We start from the raw sequence: 25,169 nt of genomic DNA, 5'->3' as shown, positions 1-25,169 counted from the left end.
AACACATATGGCTTTTTGGCTAGGTTTAAAGGGAAAGAGCACTTTTAGATAAACAAGGCAATAATAGATAGCACTCGTGGAGGTAGGAAAACGAAGTTCTTTATGAACCGCAGGATTGCTTGTAATAAAGATTTCAATGCTCGGAAAGGCAGTAGAGCAGACTATTTCTGTCAATGGTAAGTTTGTGATAACATAAGAAAAGTGGTTTAAATGTTTTGCCACTTGCTTGAGCAACTTAATATATAAATCTAGAAGTAAATGCAAAAGTAAAAAGCATTGAATAATGTGTTGCTTATATTTATTGTGTCTAAACATGTCTGTGAAAGATTGTATTACTGTACTGTGTAAAAAAAGAATTGCAATGCTGAAAAAGCATTTTCAGTGACCATGTTTGGATTTGAAATCAAACTAATGGATAAATGTTGTGTTTGTGGTAAACAGCCACGGATCAGTAGCGGACTCCTGTGTGAAAGCTGCTTCTCCTCTCACAAGAGACACCTAAGAGGGGAATTCCCCACATTTTCAAAAATGAAATTCAGGCCCTGAATAAATGTCTAAAAATCCTGATTGGAGTATCACTATAAATAGTTATAAATGATAAAAAGAAGGCTTTAAAAAGATCGGTATCGGCAGATACTGCTTTCTGTGATCGGCGATCTTCCTCAAAAATCCTGATCGGAGCACCCCAAAAAAGTAATCACGTTACTGTTCTGATTACTTTATTTCAAAAGTAATTAGTTACATTACTAGTTACGTTACTTTTTTCTCCATTAGATTTATGAAATCCCAGCATACACGCTCCCGATAAATATTTGTTATTAAAGCATCAACATTCACAGAAGCTATTTTTAACTAAAGCAAGCGGCTGCTGCGTACATGATTTGGCATTTATAATCTCTAAAAGACATCTCAGTTCATCGCAATCTCACAGATCTCTGTTATAACTCAATAAATATATGCATAATGAATCTTTTATAATGTCTACAATTTGTGTGTTATAATGAGAGGATTCGTGAGCACGCAAATTTCAGCACTGCATTGCTCAACACTGCAAACACGTGTTATAGCCTAAATAGAAACTGCATACACTTGCACCTGTTAATCGTTTATATTTTATATTAGTTCATGTTGCTTTTGTGCAATAGATGAATAACAATTTATTTGGTTTAGATATTTTATGTTTAGATATTTCTATTTTGCGGGAGTCCCGTGAATCATTTTATTCTCCCGCATCCCGCACACACACGAGTGTCTACCCGCCCGCACCAGCACGCGCTCATCTTGTCCCGTGCCGCACTCTGTCGCATCGACAGTGCGTGTGCTACATCCTTTTTACCATCTCAAGATTATAAAACACTACATTCTGTCAGCAATGTAACGCGGCAGTAACGTATAGAGACTTCGGCTTGTAACTATACTCTAATTACTATTTTGAAAATTATAACGCATTAAATTACTCCCGTTACTAAAAAAGTAATCAAATTACAGTAATGCGTTACTGCCCAACACTGGTGTTAGTTCATGTAGCCTATTAACAAACTTAAACAATACATTTATTACAGTATTTATTCATCTTTCCTAATGTTAATTAATGAGAATACAGTTGTTCACTGTTAGTTCATGTTAATTCAGAGTGCATTAACTGTTGATATTAATAATGCATTAGTAAATGTTTAAGATTAATAAATTCTTTTAAAAAAGTATTGTTTATCGTTCATGTTAACTAATGAAACGTATTGTAATGTGTTACTAACATTAATATCAATTCTGTCCAATTTTATTGTGTTACTTTCAGTAAAAAGTATGTTGTGGTTTTTAAATTCAGTATCATTAAAATGGAGTTAAATTAAAAAGTCTTACAAAATTACTTTGCATTGTTTAATTACAAATTACAAAGCATTAAATTAATTTAATTAAAAAAGCATTTTTGGATTGGGTTTTCGGCTAAGTGCATCCAGAATTTTCAGTTTCGGCCCAGAATTTTCATTTCAGTGCATCCCTATTTTTAACAGATTTTTATTGCTTCACTTTCACACAGAAAAATGAAGACAGTAAGGCTAAAATGTTTACTTTATAATTGTGTCTTCAATAAGCATTACAAATCCCAAACCTCTCTAAAATTATGAGAGGCACTTGTGCTGTTGCTTTTGCTTTTTTATTTCACATGCACTTTTAATGGTTGGCTTATGTCAGGGGTGCCCAACCCTGCTCCTGGCGATCGACTGTTCTGCAAAGTTCAGCTCCAATCTTAATCAAACACACCTGAAGCAACTAATTAGGGTCTTCAGGATCAGTTAAAAATTAAAGGCAGGTGTCTTTGATTAGAGTTGGAGCTAAACTTTGCAGGGCAGTCGATCGCCATTAACAGGGTTGGGCACCCCTGGCTTATGTAGAGATGTGTCACTTCTTTTGCCATCAAAAGTCTTTCTGGCTTTATAGTAGTGCTGAGCGGTATGACCACAAATTTATATCACGGTATTTTTCAAAATTATACCGGTTTCACAGTACATGACGGTATTTGTTTTTCATGCATGACCGGGTGTTAACCATATTTTCTACTGATTGAGAGAGAAAATACTGCAGTATATTGACTTAGAATGCCCTATTTTACTGTCATGATGAGTGAATACTGTCAAAAAATACCACACTAAACAGTGACTAAACACGACTCCTTTTAATACATGTTAACCATGAGTCACTCTCATTTATAATCGCGGCATCATCTGATAAAATCAACATGCATCTACCCTAAAGAGCGGCTATGCGGTTGTTTTTGCATATATTACTTTTTTGTCTCATGCAGCGCACTGCGTCGGAGTAACAAACTAAAAACAAAACAACAAACAAAAAAGTGCATGTGATATTAACAGACGAACCACGCTCATATTTATAATTCCAAACAATCAGTAAGCGACAGGTGCTAGGAAACGCTGTTTTGTACTCATTTATTGACGAGTCGGCTGCGGTGCGGCCAACTGAATGCGGTGCTTCTCTGCCGCTCACTGCACAGAACAGACACCGAGAGAGGTGACACTTCTCCGGGAAAGTCAGACCTCGCGTTCGCGGGACAGCACTGCCGAAATCTTCCAAATGCAACAATGCCCATTTTACTTACTCAGACCATGCGTTATTTGTTCAGTGAAATTATCAACGTGGTCTGGTGAAAGACGGGACCTGAGGCGATTAACAATAAAATTCCTGCATTTGAAAAATCACGCTCGGCAGGAACTGAAGTCGCAGGCACGCAGAGATAACGAAAAGCAAGCCGATAAGAGTTTCAGAAAGCGCCTGGACATCCCGCACCACCACCGAAGTGGGTGTTCGTTAGAGGAACAGACGGCGCGGACGGGATCGCAGCGGCTGCGGGTTGTAGTGAATCACGTGATTGACATTTGCTGGCTTTAGCCAGCCTCTAAGCTACGTGCCTGTATTGAATATGATTACGCATCGCTCCAGTAGAGTTATTGTAAGACAATTTGACATTACACGGTTTACACAAAACTTTTCTGTTTCCTTCTAATTCAAAATAATCCCACACCTTCTCGTCTTTCGCATGGTCATTTTTGAACTCGCTGCAACTGACACGAAGAAAACGCAAATGAGGTCTGAGGTAAAAATGTAGTTTCCACCCAGATAAACTTTTTAAAATAATGTATTATTTTTCAAACGTTTATTTTAATTTGTTATTTAAAATGTTTTAAATGCAATGTTAAAATGATGGTCATTTGAATGATAAAATCATGTTTTTTTTTCTGTCATGTAATCGACTATTGTTTTCAGTGTCGACTAGTAGGAGCTGTACCGTTTAGTCGACTATACCCGCACATCCCTAGTGTCAAATGAGTTCATCTTTGAATTCCCATGTTGCATTTCTTTTTGATGCGTTCTGTTACGTTCTATGTGAATGGCACCAAAAAATTAAATCTGCCAATGCTAAATCTGAACCATGAGCAGGAGAATATACTAGTGTGCATCACGGTACTGCCGTTTGGACAATATTGTGGTACCGCCAGTATTTTGAGGTCTGCTATACTACTGTAAAATTGATACATAATGCTACCCTACCATACTCTTATTGGACAACATGTTTAATACATTGTAGTAGTAGTAGTTAAAACTATACATGTAATAAGATTGCATTTGTTATTTTTTAATATACATCTCTGGAAACATCTGTGACCTCCACTTTAATGTTTGCACACTGAAAATGCCGCTCTAAAAACCTCACTTCATGCAGTTATGAACAATCTCCATGGAAATACAACACTGAAATATCATCCTTCTTTCGCTCTCATTATGAATCCAAGGCATTAAATATGTATGACCTAAAACATCAACTCCCTCTGAAGTGACAAGTGGTAAGATACTGATTATTACTCGTGTCCCAAAATGGCTGAGAGGAAGGACAGGAGTGTTAGTACTGCAGAGGGGCGGCACTGCTCTCGCTGTCAAGATGACGCAATGTTTCGACCACAGCCTCAGACTAGAGTCGATTCAAACCTCCAGACAGGAGAGGGAGGGGAAAGACATTCTCTATCACACCTCACACTGAGACGGGAGAGCGGGACATGAGAGTGAGGGGACAAAGTGTATCTGAAAGCAAGAGATTTATGATTGTGATTATCTTGCAATACAGTTGCAAGATTTATGATTGCGAATAGGGCTAGCATTTATTAAATGTTCACAATATAAACCAAGTAATTTTATATCACAATGGGTCTCATTCAATAAGCATGCATATGCACGAATTTGTGAGATTTTAAGAACAAATCATGATTCGGATTCACCAAAAGTTTCGTAATAAAATTTATTCTAAATTTACAAAAAAATATAGGAACAACTGAAACCACACATACGCACGGCCTTATAATTGTGTTAAAAATGTAAAAAGTTCATCCTAATACGACAATAATTATGATGAAGAATGTACAGCCAGCTAATGAAAGATCTGTAATCTGGGTCTGTATAAAAGATGTTTATTGTGAGAACTGGTGAGAATGACACACTTGGCATTGCATGAGCATAAGGCGAGTTTATTGGATGTGAGGCGCAATATATATAGCCCATTGTTTATTCATCAACTGAAAACAGAATCGACTGGGATTTAAGAATCGATATTGGTTCATAAAAAAGAGAATCTATTAAAATCGAGAAATCAAATTTTAATTTTTTTTACCCAGCCCTAGCTTGTTTTGTTGTTTTTAGTGTCCTCTGCTATCACTGCGGGGTGTGGTGTTAAACATGAAAAGTGACGCACAGTCTTTGTTCATATGTTCTCATCATAAATAAATAAATGCATAAGCCTATATGTTCGTCCTGTAGGTTCATTATTAAAAATTTAAATGTGAACAAAAATAAAAGCAATTAAATGTGTTATTATAAATAAAATATGAAAATTAAAATATGAAATGAGGGTTTTTTGTTTTTTTTAGCTACAGCTATATCACTGAGCCCTATTTGGGACCCAGAAGACATCTTCTTCGAATTATGAACGGCTGAAAGGAAACGCAGGTGTCTAGGCCTTGATTTATGATGGCTAATTACCCATAATTCCCTGGTGTACATTTACACTTGAGCAGATTTTATCCTGGGTCTGGCTAGTAATCACCTCTGCATCGGTCAGGCAAAAGCTATTACTGTCAATTGGTCGCAGAGGATGTGTTATGATAAGCAGGGGTGTGTACTCGCCACATCTTTTGTCCTATTAACTCCCAACCAGATGAGAATCAGCTAACCAGCGTGGGTCAAATGGAAAGAAATAGTGGAAGCTAATTTGTGACATACATGTGTACTGTATGCAGACCTACAACTACTCAAAAGATGTGTGTGCGGTACAGGAACCAAACGGACAAAATTACTCGTTGTGATTAAACCCGCAGGTGTCAAATGAAATGTTTTATTTATATTATAGTATTCATTTTATATTATGAAATGTTTTTTTTATAGGTTGCAGTTTTTATGTGTACTATATCCCTGAATCCTTCATGCCACTTGTCACTAGGGGTGGAACGGTTCAACTTACTCACGGTTCGGTTTGTGTCACGGTTTTAGAGTCACGGTTTCGATGTGCAATGTTTAGGCAAAAACTATACTGTCAAATGAAAATAAGAATAATCTATCTAATTACAAGCAACAGCACAAATAAATACAATAGAGTAAAGATACAAATAAAATAATTAAAAATGAATCTTTATTAAAGTTACAAAAGCTATTCAATCAGTGATTTCTTTGTTGTTGCGGTTTGATTAATATTAAGAATGTGCTGTCACTTTAAGAGAATGCACTGATACAGTACGTTCAGCCGGCTATGTCTGCTATAGGATACTTACCAAGACTGGCATTTTGACATAATTTTTTTGTGAATTTGTCCATTTAAACACGATACTTCAGAGAAAGCTTAATATTTGCGTGCATTCTGAGGCGCGGGTTTGCGCACTTCGGATGAGCGCACGCACAAATCTTCTCACCGAGCGCGCGAGCTCGCGTCTTCTGGCTCTTGAATGTTTAAACTGGCAAAGCTTAAATGAGTTTAGCTTAAATACAGTTATACAACAGTTCGTTCTGGTTCTCAAATCTGATTGGTTGAGAACCGTGAGATATTGAACTGGTATCGGTACAGAAACGCCCTTTCACAATTTTGTATCACTCCGCTTGTTCTAGGTTTATGTTTTTTTTTTATTATACACTGAGCTAATCGTAGAGTACGTTAGTTAATATAAGAAGAAATGTCTAGCTTCGCAGTCTCTCTCTCATTTGGATGCACGTCTTGCCAGCATTTTTTCTCTCTTATAACCTCATTATTTCTCACTAATAACCTAACTGAAGCAGCACATGCCCTTGATACCAATTGTAAAAGTGACGTATGTTTAACTGTCAACTTGAGCTTTGAATCCGTGGCGGAAGGAAGTAGTTTCACACAAAAGAGGGTTTTATTAGACCCTCCATTGTTTCTTGTTTAATTACACACACGTTCCGTCGAACTGTTGTATAAACGCAATATCACTCTCGTATATTAGAGAGTGATATTGAGAGGCCTGCGGCCTCGTGCCTCTGGCCTAATCACAGCCATGCTGATATAGAGCCGGTATCGCTCTCGTACTCGAGTGATATTGCTCATATATCAACGTGTGCTGTTCAGGTCTCACCTGTGCGCACGCGCGTGCTATCAACACCCGGGTGATGACGGAATAAATAACTGCTCATATTCCACATACGGCATTCGCATTGAACAAGAGTGAATGGTTTGTCCACGTTTTTTGTTCCATCGCTGTTGTTGTAATGTATTGGGAAGCCAGAATGCGCATCCATCAACAGAAACATTTATTAGCCGAACCCTGTTTGTTTTACGTGTTATTTATAGCAAACCATATTACAGATGCGTTGTCAGGTTTAAGTTGAACCGCAGTCCTAGCGCGTGACGAACCGTGTGTGGAGAACCGTACCGTTCGGTTTTTTTCCACAAACCGGTCCACCCCTAGTTGTCACTTTAATAAGTTCTTGTGACTCACGTGAAAGGTGAGTCACACGATGCAGTGCGCCTGTGGCATCACCTAGTGTGTTCACAATTGAGGGATCTCAAGATGGTACGAGAGGATTAATGTTGCCATGGAAACTGAATTAAGGGGCAATTTTCCATTAAAAAAAGATTATTACATTTGAGAAAACTGCCAAGTGATTTTTGAAATGCAGTATTTTATTTAGAATCAGGGTTGACCACTGAAGAGTGATAGGGTGGTGTGAACTAAGCCAAACACAACTTATATGCACGAGCACCATGTATGAAAAGCAATGAGGATGTGTCAATATTTGTGCTCCCTCACCATGATGACAGCTTCAGGGTAGATGGCCTCTGTGACCACGTCGCGGTTGTGTGTGATGTACTCCACCATTTCATTGAGGCCAGCTCGCTTCACCTCTTTGTACTTGAGGTCACTTAGTGGATCAGTCACAAAGTCGAAAAGCACACAGCACTGCCGCAGTTTCTGGACAAACAGTTCTTCTCGATCCATGGGTGGGGCATCTGGAATGGGAGACACAATAAACAAAACAGCCTGAGTGACACCTGTCAGACAGGAGATGGGCGGCAGGCAAAACAGTCAATCAAACCAACCTGCAAACCTCCCAGGAAAGATTTCCAGAGCTCTTACTATGCTATTTCACACCAATGCATCGTTTAAGGACGCTCTTTGGTCCACCACAGTTTCATTTAAACTCATATGTCTGTCTGTGTGTTGTGAACTGTGTGTCCCTGCATGAGCTTGTGGAAAATAACACTGTTCTGCCAAGGCAACAAACTGCTGCAATTATAAACAGGCCATAATGGCTGGACTGAAATCAGGTGACCAAGTACTGGAGATGGGCAATATAGCCTTCTGAATATTCAAGATATAATCATAATGCTTTTGCTCACTATATGCTACCATTTAAAAGTTTTGGATTGGTAACAGGGCTCCAGACTGCGGGCAATTTTCTGCCTGTGCGACAATTTTGTAAGCGGTCGCTCTGGCGCGACCTCCGCGTTGTTTAACTCATAAGCGCTGCCATTTCTGTTGCATATGTGAAACTTCAAATAGCAAACGAAACCGCGCTACTCGTTTGAACTGCGCAGCGCTTCGAGTGTAGAGCCTGGTTTATATTCGCCGAGTCAGCACGAGTACGAAGGCCGATTGATCGGCCGGCCGATTAATCGGCCGATTTTTGGCATTTTTTAATTAATCGGCATTGCCCGATTGTGCTGCAAATTAGGCCGATTTATAGGCAGGCGCATCTGCGGGCAGCTAAGCGTAGTTGCAGAACGCCGGAGAATCTCTCTCTGGCTGCGTGAGACGGAGCAGCTCACACTCTGCAGCTGCTTCTTGTTCACACACAGCTTCAGCTAATGATGGCAGGGCAAAACAGACCGTTTCGAAAGCGTAATTACGTTTTACCCTACTAGAATTGATGCCGGAACGTTATCATATTTATAAGTGCAAGTCATTTACATGTGAAAGTAGAAACATATGCAATTCAGACGAAACTTCTGGGCTGATTATAACGTGCACGTTAACTTTCCTCATGAAATGTGTGTGTGGGTCCGACAATAGCCTCCACAATGTCATCGCTCGTGGCCAGCACACTCTTAAGCAGTTATGAGCAGCAGGCTGTGTAATATGTGTGAACTCTTTTATTTTTGTTATCACTTGGCCATTTGACTTATAGAAGTGTCCAGTGCTTCCCATACATTGAGTTATTTGTGGCGGCTCGTCACAACAGATGGACTGAAAGACGGAAAATAGATTTTCCAAAAGGCTTATACTTCATTGAATAAACTGAGCACTGCACGTTTCAAAATTAAAGTGCAGTGCGGGTGTTTTTATACAAATGTATCTGTGAAAAGAACCGACTGTCTTCAGAAAAGCTTCTATGTCATTTTCATTTCGTCTTTCCTGTAATGCCTGATAAAGTAGCGCTTATTTGATTACAGCTGTTACCGGGGAAACCGCTATATCTCCGCTCCAACAGCGCCTCCTGCTGGCAGAGAATGAATTTGCATTTTCAAGTCTGTGGGAAACACTGGTGTCTGTCAGCAAACATAATCAAAAAGCATGCTTCAGAACTGTTTTGAGAAGGTGCTTAAGTTTTGAGCCATGAATTATTACTCCGAATTAGGCTACTACTACTATTACTATCTTGTATTCTGCAATAATCATTTACTTAAACTCACTTTTATGAGATGAAGGGGAAGAAGAAAAAAAAAAAAAAGAAAATCGGCCAAACATATCGGCCAAATAAAATCGGCATCCTATATCGGCCATTGGCTGCCCTGATTTCTAAATATCGGCATCGGCCAGTGAAAAACCCATATCGGTCGACCTCTAGTGTGTGCAGTAAAAATTATGCGAATATTGAGGAAACGATGGATGGTTTTCATGCTAAAGTAAAGTAAAAGACCACTTAAACCAAAGGTGAACATGTAGGTGTTCTTGTGGTGGGAAAAAAACATGCAAGCACTGTCACAGAAAGCAAGTTTAGTTTTACTTTTCTTTTTGTTTTCATTATCTTTGCTGTTTACCTCACGTTACGCTATGGAGGCTCTCTTTTATTAATTGATTTATTTGTTTCCTCAGTGCTTGCTAAACGTTCTGTAATTTATTAGTCTGTATATAATACAGCATGTGGTGCATGCCATGCCTCATCTTATTCATTTTTATTAATAAACGTTGTGTCTTGTTTTTACATTGTATCTTACAGTTTTATTTTTGTTGTGCTTTTTAATTAAGAATAACAATGAATCCATCTTTTGTTTTAGTCTTAAAAAGTGAAAGGTATAGATGTAAGCAAAACAGACAATAGCTGTTTCCATCACCCTGTTTTTATGCACATTTTGAAGTATCGCATCAGAAACGAGTGATGGAAACAGCAAATTTTGAATAAAAATCCCTTAAAGGGGTCATATGATGCGATTTCAAGTTTTCCTTTCTCTTTGGAGTGTTACAAGCTGTTCGTGCATAGATACGATCCCTAAAGTTGCAAAGACTAAAGTCTCAAACCCAAAGAGATATTCTTTATAAAAGTTAAGACTTGTCCATGCCCTCCTAAAACGCCTCGTTTAAACACGCCCCCACATGTCTACGTCAGCATTTATCGGCCGATACCGATATGGTGGCCGATATATCGTGCATCCCTAGTAAAAAGACAGTATAAGTCGTCATAATGCGTAATTATGTCCCCACTGGATGCAACAGATGCCTCGTTTATAATGGGTTTTAATGTTTTTGTCTCGTCGCTCCGGGACACAGGGCATCACAATATGGTAAGGGGCGTACCATTTCCGTCACACGCTTGAGGTATTCGGCCATTTACAACGCACTGGATAGCTGGCCAATCAGAGCACACCTCGCTTTTCAGACCGATGAGCTTTGTAAAAATCGACGCGTTTCAGAAAGGCGGGGCATAGAGGAGAAACAATAATGTACAGTATGTGGAAAATAATGTGTTTTTTTAACCTTAAACCGCATAAACACATTTCCTTACACCAAATACACAAAATAATGTTATTTTTAGCATCATCAATCGCAAAAAAGTTTTACGCTCACTTGAGGCGGTTTTTGACTTGTGCAAAAAAGGGTTAATGTGAATAAAAGGAGATGGAAACGCCTTTGCCGAGTAAATTCCTCCATGCGCATCAAAAAAGTAATGTGACTGCACTATGGGACAGCAAAACCTAACCAGTGGACCAATCTCGTTCCTCAGCATCTGAAATGTTATGGTCATTTTGAAATGTCAGAGCAAAGTCTGACATCAACGTTTTTCTGTATAATTGCCTCCCAGAACTGCGTTCCCAAACAGCAGCATCCAACTTCGAAAGCAATGACCGCATTTATTTTGTTTCGTCTGCTCGCTTTGAGGTGCAAGTAATTTATTATATAGGCCTATGAAAATTATTATATTCAGGGGTTTCTCCTACTTTTCATAGTGATATATAGCCTAGCGCCAGTTCTACCAGGAAGTGATGATTTTGTTCTCTTTGACTTGTTGGATGGAAACGGTGCTTATTCGCAAATGTTTTATGCAATATTTAAATTTATTCTGCACATAAGTTAAATTCGCAACTTTGGATGGAAACCCTGCTAATTATCTTTTCGTGTAAAACGTGACAAGATCGCAAATTCAAAAGCGAAAGCATCTGAAGCCCGGCTTATAACATAGCAAAAGAGGACTTCCCGTTCACAAAATTAAAATCACAAATAATACTACTAATGAAAAAGAACAGGTCGAATGTTAACCTCTTTAGTTTCCATATAACTATAAACTATGATAAAAGTTCATCAGCATGCATCGATTAATCCCATGTTGTAGCCAAAGAAAATAAATAAAAAATTGCGACTAAATCATGAGTTCATGTGATCAACTGAGAAAGTTAGTCGCAAAAGAACGACCAGTGGAAAGAATGAGTCTGGAGCCCTGGGTAAGTTTTTTTTTTATGTTTCTCAAAGAAATGTCTAATGCTCATCTGCATGAATGTGATGAATACAGTTAAAATTGTAATTTTGTGAAATGTTACAATTTAAAATAACATTTATATTTTAATATAAAAGCAAAGGTAAATTTTCAGCATCATTAATCCAGTCTTCAGTGTCACATGATCCTTCAGAAATCATTCTAATATGCTGATTTGCTGCTCAAGAAACATTATCATCAATGTTAAAAAGAGCTGTGCTGCTTACTATTTTTGTAACTATGTAAAAGTCCTTACTGTTACTTTTGATGCATTTAATGTGTCCTTGCTGAAAAGTCAATCATAGCAACTTGCAATTTTTAACTTTGAATTAGGCAGTTCGATTAAATTCTATGCAACAATAATTTAAACTGATTTAAACTGCATTTATTTTTCACATATTAAAATGTTTTCTCAAAATTGTATGCAGGTATATATGGAAATATTTGCTTATTTTATTACTATGTATTATTATTTTGATTCACATAAATAAATATGTTTACATTTAACCGTGTTCACTAAGGGAAAAATACTGTTGAAAACAAGTTTATTATTTTAAATGTATTTAGCATTTTGTTGATTGCTATTGTGTTTTTTTCAAGCCATTACAGAGAAAATATACAAAAAGAAGAAAGATATAATTGTTTCACCTCTATTGCCAAGTCATACTAAGTTCTAAATGTATGTTTTACTATTAGATCAAGGAAAAAACATTTAGTCAGCAAATGTTATGCAACTTGCACATGCATCAGGCTAAACTTCAAGTGGTCCTGAAATATTTGAATCAGTAAACTAGCTGTGATTCCTCATTTTAAAATCACTCAGAAGAGGTATTAAGTCTGACAGTGGTTTTTGTTAAACAGAGCCTGTCTATCGAGATGGACAGCACAGGGTAACGAGGAAAGGATGGGGGATTGATCCACTTTTGAGCAGTGCTGGGGACAGAATGAAAGCGCAGGACTAAAATCTGGGGCACAGATGACAGCTTCAATGAATCTATATTAAACAGGATCCACAGAGAGCTGCACTGCAGCAGCTCCATCAGAACATTCTAACTTCCCTTTCACATGTCAGCAAACACAAAGGGCACAATGACTGAAATGACAATGCAATTGCAGCAGCCACCTCAAACAAATAACTTCTATTGTCAGATGTTTTCATTATCAATTTCTTTGATGGTGTCCTGTGTGCAAGTATGAAACATGTCATTTTTTAACCCTGCTGACTCAAGTGAATTCTTTCCACAATGCTTTAAGCTGGCAGAGGAGGCTTATAACATAGCAAAAGAGGACTTCCCGTTCACAAAATTAAAATCACAAATAATACTACTAATGAAAAAGAACAGGTTGAATGTTAACCTCTTTAGTTTCCATATAACTATAAACTATGATAAAAGTTCATCAGCATGCATCGATTAATCCCATGTTGTAGCCAAAGAAAATAAATAAAAAATTGCGACTAAATCATGAGTTCATGTGATCAACTGAGAAAGTTAGTCGCAAAAGAACGACCAGTGGAAAGAATGAGTCTGGAGCCCTGGGTAAGTTTTTTTTTTATGTTTCTCAAAGAAATGTCTAATGCTCATCTGCATGAATGTGATGAATACAGTTAAAATTGTAATTTTGTGAAATGTTACAATTTAAAATAACATTTATATTTTAATATAAAAGCAAAGGTAAATTTTCAGCATCATTAATCCAGTCTTCAGTGTCACATGATCCTTCAGAAATCATTCTAATATGCTGATTTGCTGCTCAAGAAACATTATCATCAATGTTAAAAAGAGCTGTGCTGCTTACTATTTTTGTAACTATGTAAAAGTCCTTACTGTTACTTTTGATGCATTTAATGTGTCCTTGCTGAAAAGTCAATCATAGCAACTTGCAATTTTTAACTTTGAATTAGGCAGTTCGATTAAATTCTATGCAACAATAATTTAAACTGATTTAAACTGCATTTATTTTTCACATATTAAAATGTTTTCTCAAAACTGTATGCAGGTATATATGGAAATATTTGCTTATTTTATTACTATGTATTATTATTTTGATTCACATAAATAAATATGTTTACATTTAACCGTGTTCACTAAGGGAAAAATACTGTTGAAAACAAGTTTATTATTTTAAATGTATTTAGCATTTTGTTGATTGCTATTGTGTTTTTTTCAAGCCATTACAGAGAAAATATACAAAAAGAAGAAAGATATAATTGTTTCACCTCTATTGCCAAGTCATACTAAGTTCTAAATGTATGTTTTACTATTAGATCAAGGAAAAAACATTTAGTCAGCAAATGTTATGCAACTTGCACATGCATCAGGCTAAACTTCAAGTGGTCCTGAAATATTTGAATCAGTAAACTAGCTGTGATTCCTCATTTTAAAATCACTCAGAAGAGGTATTAAGTCTGACAGTGGTTTTTGTTAAACAGAGCCTGTCTATCGAGATGGACAGCACAGGGTAACGAGGAAAGGATGGGGGATTGATCCACTTTTGAGCAGTGCTGGGGACAGAATGAAAGCGCAGGACTAAAATCTGGGGCACAGATGACAGCTTCAATGAATCTATATTAAACAGGATCCACAGAGAGCTGCACTGCAGCAGCTCCATCAGAACATTCTAACTTTCCTTTCACATGTCAGCAAACACAAAGGGCACAATGACTGAAATGACAATGCAATTGCAGCAGCCACCTCAAACAAATAACTTCTATTGTCAGATGTTTTCATTATCAATTTCTTTGATGGTGTCCTGTGTGCAAGTATGAAACATGTCATTTTTTAACCCTGCTGACTCAAGTGAATTCTTTCCACAATGCTTTAAGCTGGCAGAGGATAGCAGGATTTCCAGAATAGCTGCAGGCCATGAACCTCAACATCCTGCACCAGGCCTGCAGTCTGAAGTAGGAGTGTGTGATTCGGAGATCTTATGCAATGCCAGAGGAGAAGCTCTGAGAGTGATGAGAGGAGGAGGACAGTAATGGAGGTAGAGGATGGCCTGCAGCCAGCAGGTTTTCTGCTGATGAATGCACAGGATGGCTTTCAAATTGATCTAATCAAATCAAATATGCACTAGAGTATACAGATAAAAGCATGAAACAAAATAATCAGAGTCAGAAGACAATCATAAATGGTGGGGATGCACCCATCAGGAAATCTGAGGCAGATACCAATAGCTAATATTTTATTTGACCACTTTTACGTAATTAGGGGTTGGCAATATAGCAGTCAAAACTACAGAGATGAACGATACAGTGGTATAAATGTGTCAACTCTTATAAATACATTGAAATGTATAATAAATTAGCTGAAGTCGTAAGGATCTGTGTATTTTAATTTTCTAATAGAATATTAGAATGAATTCTGAAGGATCATGTGACACTGATGATGCTGAAAATTCAGCTTTGCCATCAAAGGAATAAATTGCATTTTAAAACATCAAAATAAAAATTTGTTACTTTAATTTGTAATATTTACTTTTTTTTTTTTACTGTATTTTTGACAAAATAATTGTAACCTTGGTGAGCATATTAGACTTCTTTTCAAATCTCACTGACTACAAACTTTTAAATGGTAGAGCGATCTCCACTAGCAGCGCCAAACCTGCTCCAGGACTCACTGTGATCTAAGATGACTCTCTTCAGGGTTGCATTTAGGTTTAGTAATGCAAATCACTAATAACTAAGCATGTGCAGGGAGACATCTCCATGCCATTAAGATAATTGCAAGATAAACTGTTATTACTGTTATCAGAGGGAACACATATCTCTGCTGAGCTCTTAAATTAGATTTGTCACAGACCTCTGCTGTGACGAGAGACACCTGTGAGACAGAGTGTGCATATGCACACAAACCATTTCTACCGATGCATGAGCAGACTGCCAGCACTCCCGTTATGTCAAGCATACTCAGATTTGTATCCAGTCACTATTTCTTTCAGCTCAGCGAATCAGCAGAATTACTGAAATGATGCTTGAAAAATCAGAATTTCATATTTTATTTTTCAAAACCACCAAGCATGAGCATCTAAATTACAGTAAGAAAGTTTGTTTTACAGTAAGTAAAAAAAAAAATTGAGGAATCAAAATAATAGAATTCTAATAGAATTCCACACAATGTAACTTCTTCTCCATTACCGGAGCTCTCTGAATGTGTGCATAATATATCTGCCCTGATTTAGACCTAAAGCATGATCGGCCAATCAAATATCATCCGTAGGGCCCTATGATTTCTGCGAAGCCGAAAACATGGATGGAATCGCGGAATCGTCATAAAAAACGATTTTACTGTATAACGCGGAATGTCACGGAATGTCAAATTTTGAATGAATTAATCAGAAGTAGGTGATTACACTTAAATCAAATCACGATATAGTATCTGTAAATATTAAGCTGCAAAAGACTTTAAATATGAATTCTGCATGTTCTGCATGTCTCTGTAATGAATGGCGCAGACACGCGTTTTTGTTTACTACTCGTACTGAAGCGCGAGCGGTGCTCGCGGTGATTTCAGCGATTTTCAGTCGTCTCACTAAATGAGGACATAAACTACTATAACACAACATTTCTTCCATGCTTTAATTTTAATAGTAGATCCTCTTTGTTAGCTAAAAAATCGTCATAAAAAACGATTTTACTGTATAACGCGGAATGTCACGGAATGTCAAATTTTGAATGAATTAATCAGAAGTAGGTGATTACACTTAAATCAAATCACGATATAGTATCTGTAAATATTAAGCTGCAAAAGACTTTAAATATGAATTCTGCATGTTCTGCATGTCTCTGTAATGAATGGCGCAGACACGCGGTTTTGTTTACTACTCGTACTGAAGCGCGAGCGGTGCTCGCGGTGATTTCAGCGATTTTCAGTCGTCTCACTAAATGAGGACATAAACTACTATAACACAACATTTCTTCCATGCTTTAATTTTAATAGTAGATCCTCTTTGTAAGCTAAAAAATAAAGTTTAATTTTAGTTAGTTTAGTTTATTGTCCTTTCGGACATTGTTTTTGTATCTGTAGCAACTTCAGTGATCAACAACAATAATTAACAAATACAATTTTCGATAATTAAATGATAAATGAAATTAATGTTTTATGACTTCATTTGATAACCACTTTTTTTTTTTTAAATACACAACACAGAATTTATGAGGGGGAAAAAAATTCATATGGCTATTTTAAGAATAAATTGAATAAATTAGGTTGTTTTTATACATTCAAATAATTAGACCTGCTAAAACACAGAATTTGGTAACAAAACATATGATGAGAAAAAAAATGTAATATTTTATAGGGCCCTAAACATGTATTTTTTGTTAAACTTTCAATTAATTGAATTAATGTTTTATGACTTCATTTGATAACCACTTTTTTTTTTTTAAATACACAACACAGAATTTATGAGGGGGAAAAAAATTCATATGGCTATTTTAAGAATAAATTAGGTTGTTTTTATACATTCAAATAATTAGACCTGCTAAAACACAGAATTTGGTAACAAAACATATGATGAGAAAAAAAAATGTAATATTTTATAGGGCCCTAAACATGTATTTTTTGTTAAACTTTCAATTAATTAATGTGAAATTGTGTACGTTTCATGATTTTAATTAATTAGACATGTTTTTTTTATTAATACAATTTTATGTAAACATTAAAAAGTAGTAGAGAAAAATTAAAACTGAATTTGAAAAAAATATAATGGAATTTGGGAAAAAATAAAACAGATTTTATAGGGCCCTACATTCGATAATGATGGGTGGACAAACAATTATTAAAGCTGAATGAATGTCATAAAATAGAGCAAGAAAATGTGTGATCCGCATAAAACGGACTGGGAAAAGGCACTGCCTCAACCCACACAATGCAGACACTTTAGCAGCACAGGGTCAAATGTCTCACAGAGGACCTATTCGATTATCTCAAAGGGTCTCACAACTCCAGCAAATCAAATCGGTATGTGACTGCAACCCTGGAGCTGCAGAACCCACAGGGACCCATTTATCGCTATCTCCGTCTCTTGTACACATACACACACAAATGACACAGAACACACAGCTTCGGCTTGCCATTTAGTCCACAGTGATTTCTGCTTAATGAGCTACCCACACAATGCAGACACTTTAGCAGCACAGGGTCAAATGTCTCACAGAGGACCTATTCGATTATCTCAAAGGGTGTCACAACTCCAGCAAATCAAATCGGTATGTGACTGCAACCCTGGAGCTGCAGAACCCGCAGGGACCCATTTATCGCTATCTCCGTCTCTTGTACACATACACACACAAATGACACAGAACACACAGCTTCGGCTTGCCATTTAGTCCAGTGATTTCTGCTTAATGAGCCTTGCGTTTCCTTGAGTCCCGCCGATGGAAAGCAGGGCTGAGCACTGGGAGGGAAGCCCTTATGAATGTAGGATTGACTTCCTGTCTGTTGTTAGGCCTCCGCCAGAAACAAAAGCTGCCTACTGCTAGAAGCACAGAAAAATCTTGTTTTTAATTTGCTTTAATGTTGAGTATTATTAGGGCTGCATGGGGAAAGTCATTTCTGACATCAATATTTGCTGTTTAACATGTAAAAAACCAACACTAAACACACTAGCCTATATAAAAGGCACAGCTAAATGTGACCAACATTGTTTTAAGCGCACTTAAATTAAAAGTAACATTTGTAATGTTCTGTAATTGTTTTTAAATCAATTTAAAAATCTGATCTTTTGCAGTTTATGTCTGGCTTTAAATTATATTGTAGTGTCAAATGACTATATTTATTCTATCCCCAGACAATGGAGGGAAAATTCAGCCAGTACTTAGTAAAAAGATGCCATTAAACAAACATTTTAAAACAATTTGGAGATTTAATGTGAAAATATGATTACAAATTGTAATGCTACAGGTGATTATCCATGAATAAATACAGAAACCTGCATGATTAATTAGTTAATCAACAGGTCTAGGATTTTGCAATTTGTTTGTAACTATGTATTTTCTATTTCTTTTAATGTGCATCTGGCTATTGCTTCACAGTTTCACACTAACCATGTCCATATGCTTGAGCTGTGTTGCATTGCTCTTGCATAATCTGATGAATCCCTGAATTGGTTTGGTTCGTTTTAATGAAGCAGTGGTGAATCAAATCACACTGAATCGATCACTGCAGTCATGACTCAGGAACTGTCATTTAAAAAGGAGAGGAAACAATCTGCAGCTTTTTTACACTTTAATCTTCTGAAATTTATAATGATTGTTGCCCAAAATTCGGAGATTTAATGTGAAAATATATTTGATTACAAACTTTACTATTAAGTGTGATCAATCGCAATTAATTACAGAAAGCTGTGTGATTAATTAGTTCGTTTTTTAGCAATCAACAGCATTAATATTTTGTTTTTTTGCAATTTTGTAATATAAACACTTAAGAGACCTTAACATGATCAAATGTAATGTTAACATAGTTCATTAGCTAACATAAAACAGATGAACAAGGTCAACAAATGTCTCCAGAGGCATCTCCATAGCAAGATGATAATGTGACTATTGTAGGCCAATTCAAAGAAAACACCCAGTGCTTTTGAAGAGCACATGCAATAACCCCAGGGCTCCCAGACAGATGACAAGACAAAGGGAGAATCAGTTGTGCATGGTTCTTAGGGCAAGTGGATTAAAATAGCCTTTTTAAAATGATAAGTGGTTACATAGTTGTGTGCTGTGATGCCCATATACTCTTACAAAACTAAAACAGCAGCTATTAATGCTAACATTTGACGTCGATCTATGTCCGCTCACATGCTCTATAGCTGCGCCTGCAGCAAACAACACACAACACTCCAACAAGACACTGAGCCAGGTTCAGTGCAACAGCTCGAGTGTTTAGGGTCATACGAGATTGTTTTCACAATGGATCTTGAGCTAAACATAACCCAGACTAATCATCCAAATTACGACCCAATGACCTGTGTGTCCTGGCAAACCAAACAGGACAGACTGCACTTTCTTTAGTCAGGGCGTGAGGTCAGGTCAGGTTGTGAAGCTCTTATTGCACATATGATATTGTGAAAAGATTTGATCAAGAATGTCAACCATACATGTAGATATAACCCCAACCTCAGTGGAAAAATCATCACTTCAGTGGTTACCTTGCCCTTCAGCAGCACAGCACAAACATGCAGTCATAAGACTGAGAATTAACCTCCACAGGCAAATCACCAACCCCAGAGCAGGACTTCTTTATTTTATCTCAGTGTTCTTTCGGTCACACTAGGTTAGAACTAGACAAACATGGATTTCTATTACAACATTTTAATTTAGACAAACTATTCGAATAGGACACCATTTCTTGTTCTGAATGCACACACACAAAAAAGATTCGGACTCTGACTTGATGAGCTGAAGTCAAACCCATAGTAAAATTATTTTGATCCTCAACAGTGAATGGGTGCCGTCAGAATGAGCGTCCAAACAGCTTATAAAAACATAGCCAGGATCCACAGGTAATCCACACCACTCCAATCCAACACCTTGTGAATCGAAATGCTGCATGTTTGCAACAAACAAATCCATTATTTAGGAATTTTAACATTTAAACCAATACCACAAGCCAAAATAAACAGTCAATAATCCATAAAAAAGAAATAGGTTTAAAAAAAACAATACTGACTGCTGATACTCAGCATGTAAATGTTAATGAGTGTTAACCTAACACTCATTCATATGTATTAAAATACAAAAAAATCGATTAAATTTAAAGAACATGAAGCTGAAATTAAGGATTTACAATGCAGTTTGACCGCTGTTCACCAAAACTATGACAAAAACATTCGATAAATACTGTGTATTACATATTTTCCAAAGCAAAAATATAGTAAAACAAAACTGAATCTTTTTTAAGCTCAACTTATCCTAGGTTTAAGTTTCCTCAGCAAAACATCTTCAGCAGTCAGAGTGATGGTTCTGTGTCAGTCTTGTATGCCTGCACACAATGAGCAGTCTTTCTACCGCATGAACGTCTCCATGCTATACTGAGATCATGCTGCTGCAGGCAACCACCACATGATACACAATGTTCTTTACAAAACTGTGAAAATATAACCAAGCACTCATTCGAAAGCCTGTTGAAATATGTTATCTCGAAACTTATGTAATCCACTTATGGTGGAAAACAAGAGCACAGAGCTCACAGAGAATTGATCTACTTGCACACACAGCCAAAATACATGCATAAATAAATTATGCACGCTGTCGTCTGCATTCTGTCTCTACCTGTAGCAAATTTTAGTCCACTGATGGATTTCTAATCATTAAGTCTTCATTCATAATAAGCATTACTTCTCCCAGCATGCCCATTTAAAACACAATAGTAACATTAAAAGTACCAGTACTTCAGGTACAAACTCAATACTGAAGAAAAATAAATAAATAAATTAAAAGTTGAAATTTATATTAATATGCTTGTTTTTAAATGAAGGCTAGTGTTAAAAAGTATATAACTTTTTGCTGTGGGAAAAAAAAAAACTTAAAATGTCCCTGATACATACATTTGCCATCCAAACTGGCATCATGGCAGATACTGAAGTAAAATCACTCGCTTCAATGGAATTCCTAGACAAAAACACTGAGCTGGTTTGGCTTAGTTCTCACACAAAGACAGGAAAAGGGAGATCTCCATGCTTCCTCTGTTTGTTTGCCATGTGGACATCCAGAGACAGTGCCAGACCACTAGAAACAGCGTTGCCTGGGCCAGAAACAAACACACGGAGACATTGTTCTTGATGCATACATCTGTTTGGCACCCCGCATAGAAAGGTGAATACGTGTAATGGTCAAGGCTCCACAAGAATGCTCATGACGCATTATGCAACTCAGTATTTTAAGACACATTGTGGTTAATCAAGACCATTGTTGTAGCATGTAGATACACAGCATCAGAACTAAAACAAATTGCAACAGTCACTGCAGCAATTACTTCAACCACAACCACCGAACTGGTGTTTCACATTATAGTAATAATAGAAACATGTTTGGCACCCCGCATAGAAAGGTGAATACGTGTAATGGTCAAGGCTCCACAAGAATGCTCATGACGCATTATGCAACTCAGTATTTTAAGACACATTGTGGTTAATCAAGACCATTGTTGTAGCATGTAGATCCACAGCATCAGAACTCAGCAATTACTTCAACCACAACCACCGAACTTGTGTTTCACATTATAGTAATAATAGAAACCGTAAACTGAAGCGCTTACAAGAGCAACTCTTCTCGAAAAGGGAGCATCATTCTAGTTATGAAACCACGGGGACTGACAGTTAACTGCCTTCCTCAGGGAACTACTACTTGGCAAGAGCGGAGTTTAGATGCAGATCGAGAAGTCACATTATGAGACAATCTATCCGAATGTGCTGATCACAGGGCTGCACGACTATGACAAAAATTTACATTGAATGATGTTTATACCATTGTTTGATGCAACTGCATGCCGGCTTTTTATATGAATATAAACAAGCTGAAAACACTCTAAATGAAAAACTTTTAGTGCTTTTCTATAGTATTAAGCCTCAAATGTCAACTATACATCGGATTGGTTTCTTCTTTAAATTATAAAAAAGTAAAAATATGAATGGTATTATAATGTTATACTAAAACTAAATTTAAAATAATGGGAAAAACCCTTAAGATAACATGTAGAAAGAAAAAAACATATCTTAAGCACGCAGAATAACATAAGTGGACTTTAAACGATTAATTGCCGCTTTGAGCGATTACATAATTGTAATCGCGATTATAAATTCAATTAATTGTGCAGTCCTAGCTGATCATGTGTGGAAAATGACTGGTTCGGCTCTAGGGCCCCAGACTGCTGTCACCACAGCTCAAAACCACTGATGTACATCATTCACAAACAGCCTGTGCTTCACTTGGTCTGTGGAAAAACAGCTTTTAAGGACTGAAAATACATCACCTTCATGTGACTACAACACACTGTAGTGTAAATACTAAAGCAACTTGATGTGCCCCAAACAACACCGAAGAACTACCTAACATCACCTTGACAGTGCAAGCGTTTCACTGCATTAGTGACTAAAAATAGTTGGTGCAAACTAAAATACATTTAGTGTACATTTTGTGTCCTTAAAAATTAAGAGTATCTTAAATGGTGTAACAAACATCTTAATTTTCATTTTGAAGTCTTAAATTTGGGAAAGGAAAAACAGGAATCCTGATACAAGCCTGATAACTGAACTTCAAAAGGCTATGATTTCATTAAAAATAAATGAATGCTTCATATCCAAAAACGTATCATTTAATCATTTTTTATTGTGGCCCTAAAGTGTTTTAACGTGCGCCTAGGTTTTTTAAACTTGTGCACATGTACTCTTTGGGGAAATAAGTAAGCATCAAGCCCTGTCAATCAATCGTTCTACCACAACAGGAGTTTTCAGCTATATTTTCCAAGCGTTAACACTTTTTTTGGGCTACCAAACATGCAGTAACGCAGTAAATGTATGCAGTCACAAAACAGAGACCCTCTTCTTGATTACAAGAGGTCAAAGGAAGCACTTGAGACACATTTTAAATTCTTGGCTGACCATTTGTGATCAGATGACCACCTGAGATGGATATTAATTTCAGGTCCAAACAGGAGCTAATAAAATGAGAACAGCACAATAGCTGATGATGCAGTGCTGAATAAATTAATCCAACTGTATGCTTTCTAGGAACAATCCACATCAGATTCTAAGAAATGAACAGCAAGTAACAGGCTCGATTAGATTGGAGATTAGACTGTAACTCTCTAAATTGTGAGCTGTGGCAAGGTTTCACTGTCCTACTTAGTGCAGACACTTGCACTGCTGATCCAATTACCGTCTCTGAGCTGTCATGTGCTCAAACTCCCTGCGTGGCCAGACAGGAAGGACTCTCCCTGACTGAGACTATGTCGGAACTAGGGATGCACCGATATGAAAATTTTGGCCGATACCGATAACCGATTACTCTTTATTTTTGAAAGCCAATAACCGATATGTTGGCCGATAAATCTATATCCAAATTGTTATATACTTTTTGAGAGCCTGATTACAAAAAAGGTCTCATCATTAAAAGCCACATCCCAAACACTTCAACATAAGCAGCCTAGTTTGAACGGTGTACGTTTTAAAAATATTTTTACTCTCCCATTACCAAATTTAGTCATAAAAAAGTCTTACAAATAAATAAAATAATGCATAAATAATGCAAACAAGTCACTGGACATCATTACACGTGTAAAGAATCAAAATGAATGCGCCATAGATCAATAAAACGGAATAGCCTCTGCACGGACAATAATTAAATGATTTTAATTACTAAACCATACTGTTGATGAAAATAATAAGAGAACAATACAAGTGGTTGTTGTTATTAATAATATATCAATGATTTTGAAAAAGTAACAAATTAATACCACTGTTTTAAATAGCAGCCGTTGAGCTGCGCGTGCTGAAGCTGAAGAGCTGAATGAACACGGTAAACTGAAGCGTTTTGCTGGCAGCTTATTTAACTCAAGGAAATGCATCCTGAGATTAATATTAATACAACATAAACATAATATTACAACTTATATATGAAATGACAAATGACGCAGTTATTGCATGCTATAGTCAGAATGTGTGATCCTGTTGTGGATGCGCTCTTCCCATAACAACGCGCTGAAACACAGCAACTAAACCCAAAGAATGCACAACGTTTTATTATAATAATGTTCTCATTAGAATGTTATATACACAACATTCCCAATCATAGTTATTAATGTTGTGCACTGCTGTTTGAGCTGCGTGCGCTGAGCTAAAGACGATCACCGGTAAACTGAAGCGCTCTTTTAACTTAACCAAACGCATTCTATATGAGATAAATCAGATATACATCAAATAAACACAATATTACAACGTACAATTGCACAAAAGGCTGCAAACGAACAGCGCGCATCTGAAGTGTCTCTGAAGGAAATAATGCATTATTTATCGGCTTTAAGATATCGGCCAAATTTTCTTATCAGGCCGATACCGATAACAGAAAAAATGAGCATTTATCGGCCGATACCGATATGGTGGCCGATATATCGTGCATCCCTAAAAAAAAACCTTGCCCTGTGCCAAAAAATAGAAATAATATTATATTATATTATTGATTGTTAGATATTACAACACAC

At 36.8% G+C, this 25,169-nt stretch overlaps 1 pseudogene; it reads right to left on the bottom strand.

Moving 5' to 3' along the window:
• Nucleotides 1-25,169, bottom strand: part of LOC107564213 (serine/threonine-protein phosphatase 2A 56 kDa regulatory subunit delta isoform-like) — a 50,778-nt pseudogene that overhangs the window by 16,382 nt on the left and 9,227 nt on the right.

The sequence above is a fragment of the Sinocyclocheilus grahami genome, unplaced genomic scaffold (assembly GCF_001515645.1).
Source record: "Sinocyclocheilus grahami isolate Dianchi unplaced genomic scaffold, SAMN03320097.WGS_v1.1 scaffold916.1, whole genome shotgun sequence".
NCBI lineage: Eukaryota > Metazoa > Chordata > Actinopteri > Cypriniformes > Cyprinidae > Sinocyclocheilus > Sinocyclocheilus grahami.
This window is presented reverse-complemented; position numbering and strand designations above follow the sequence as displayed.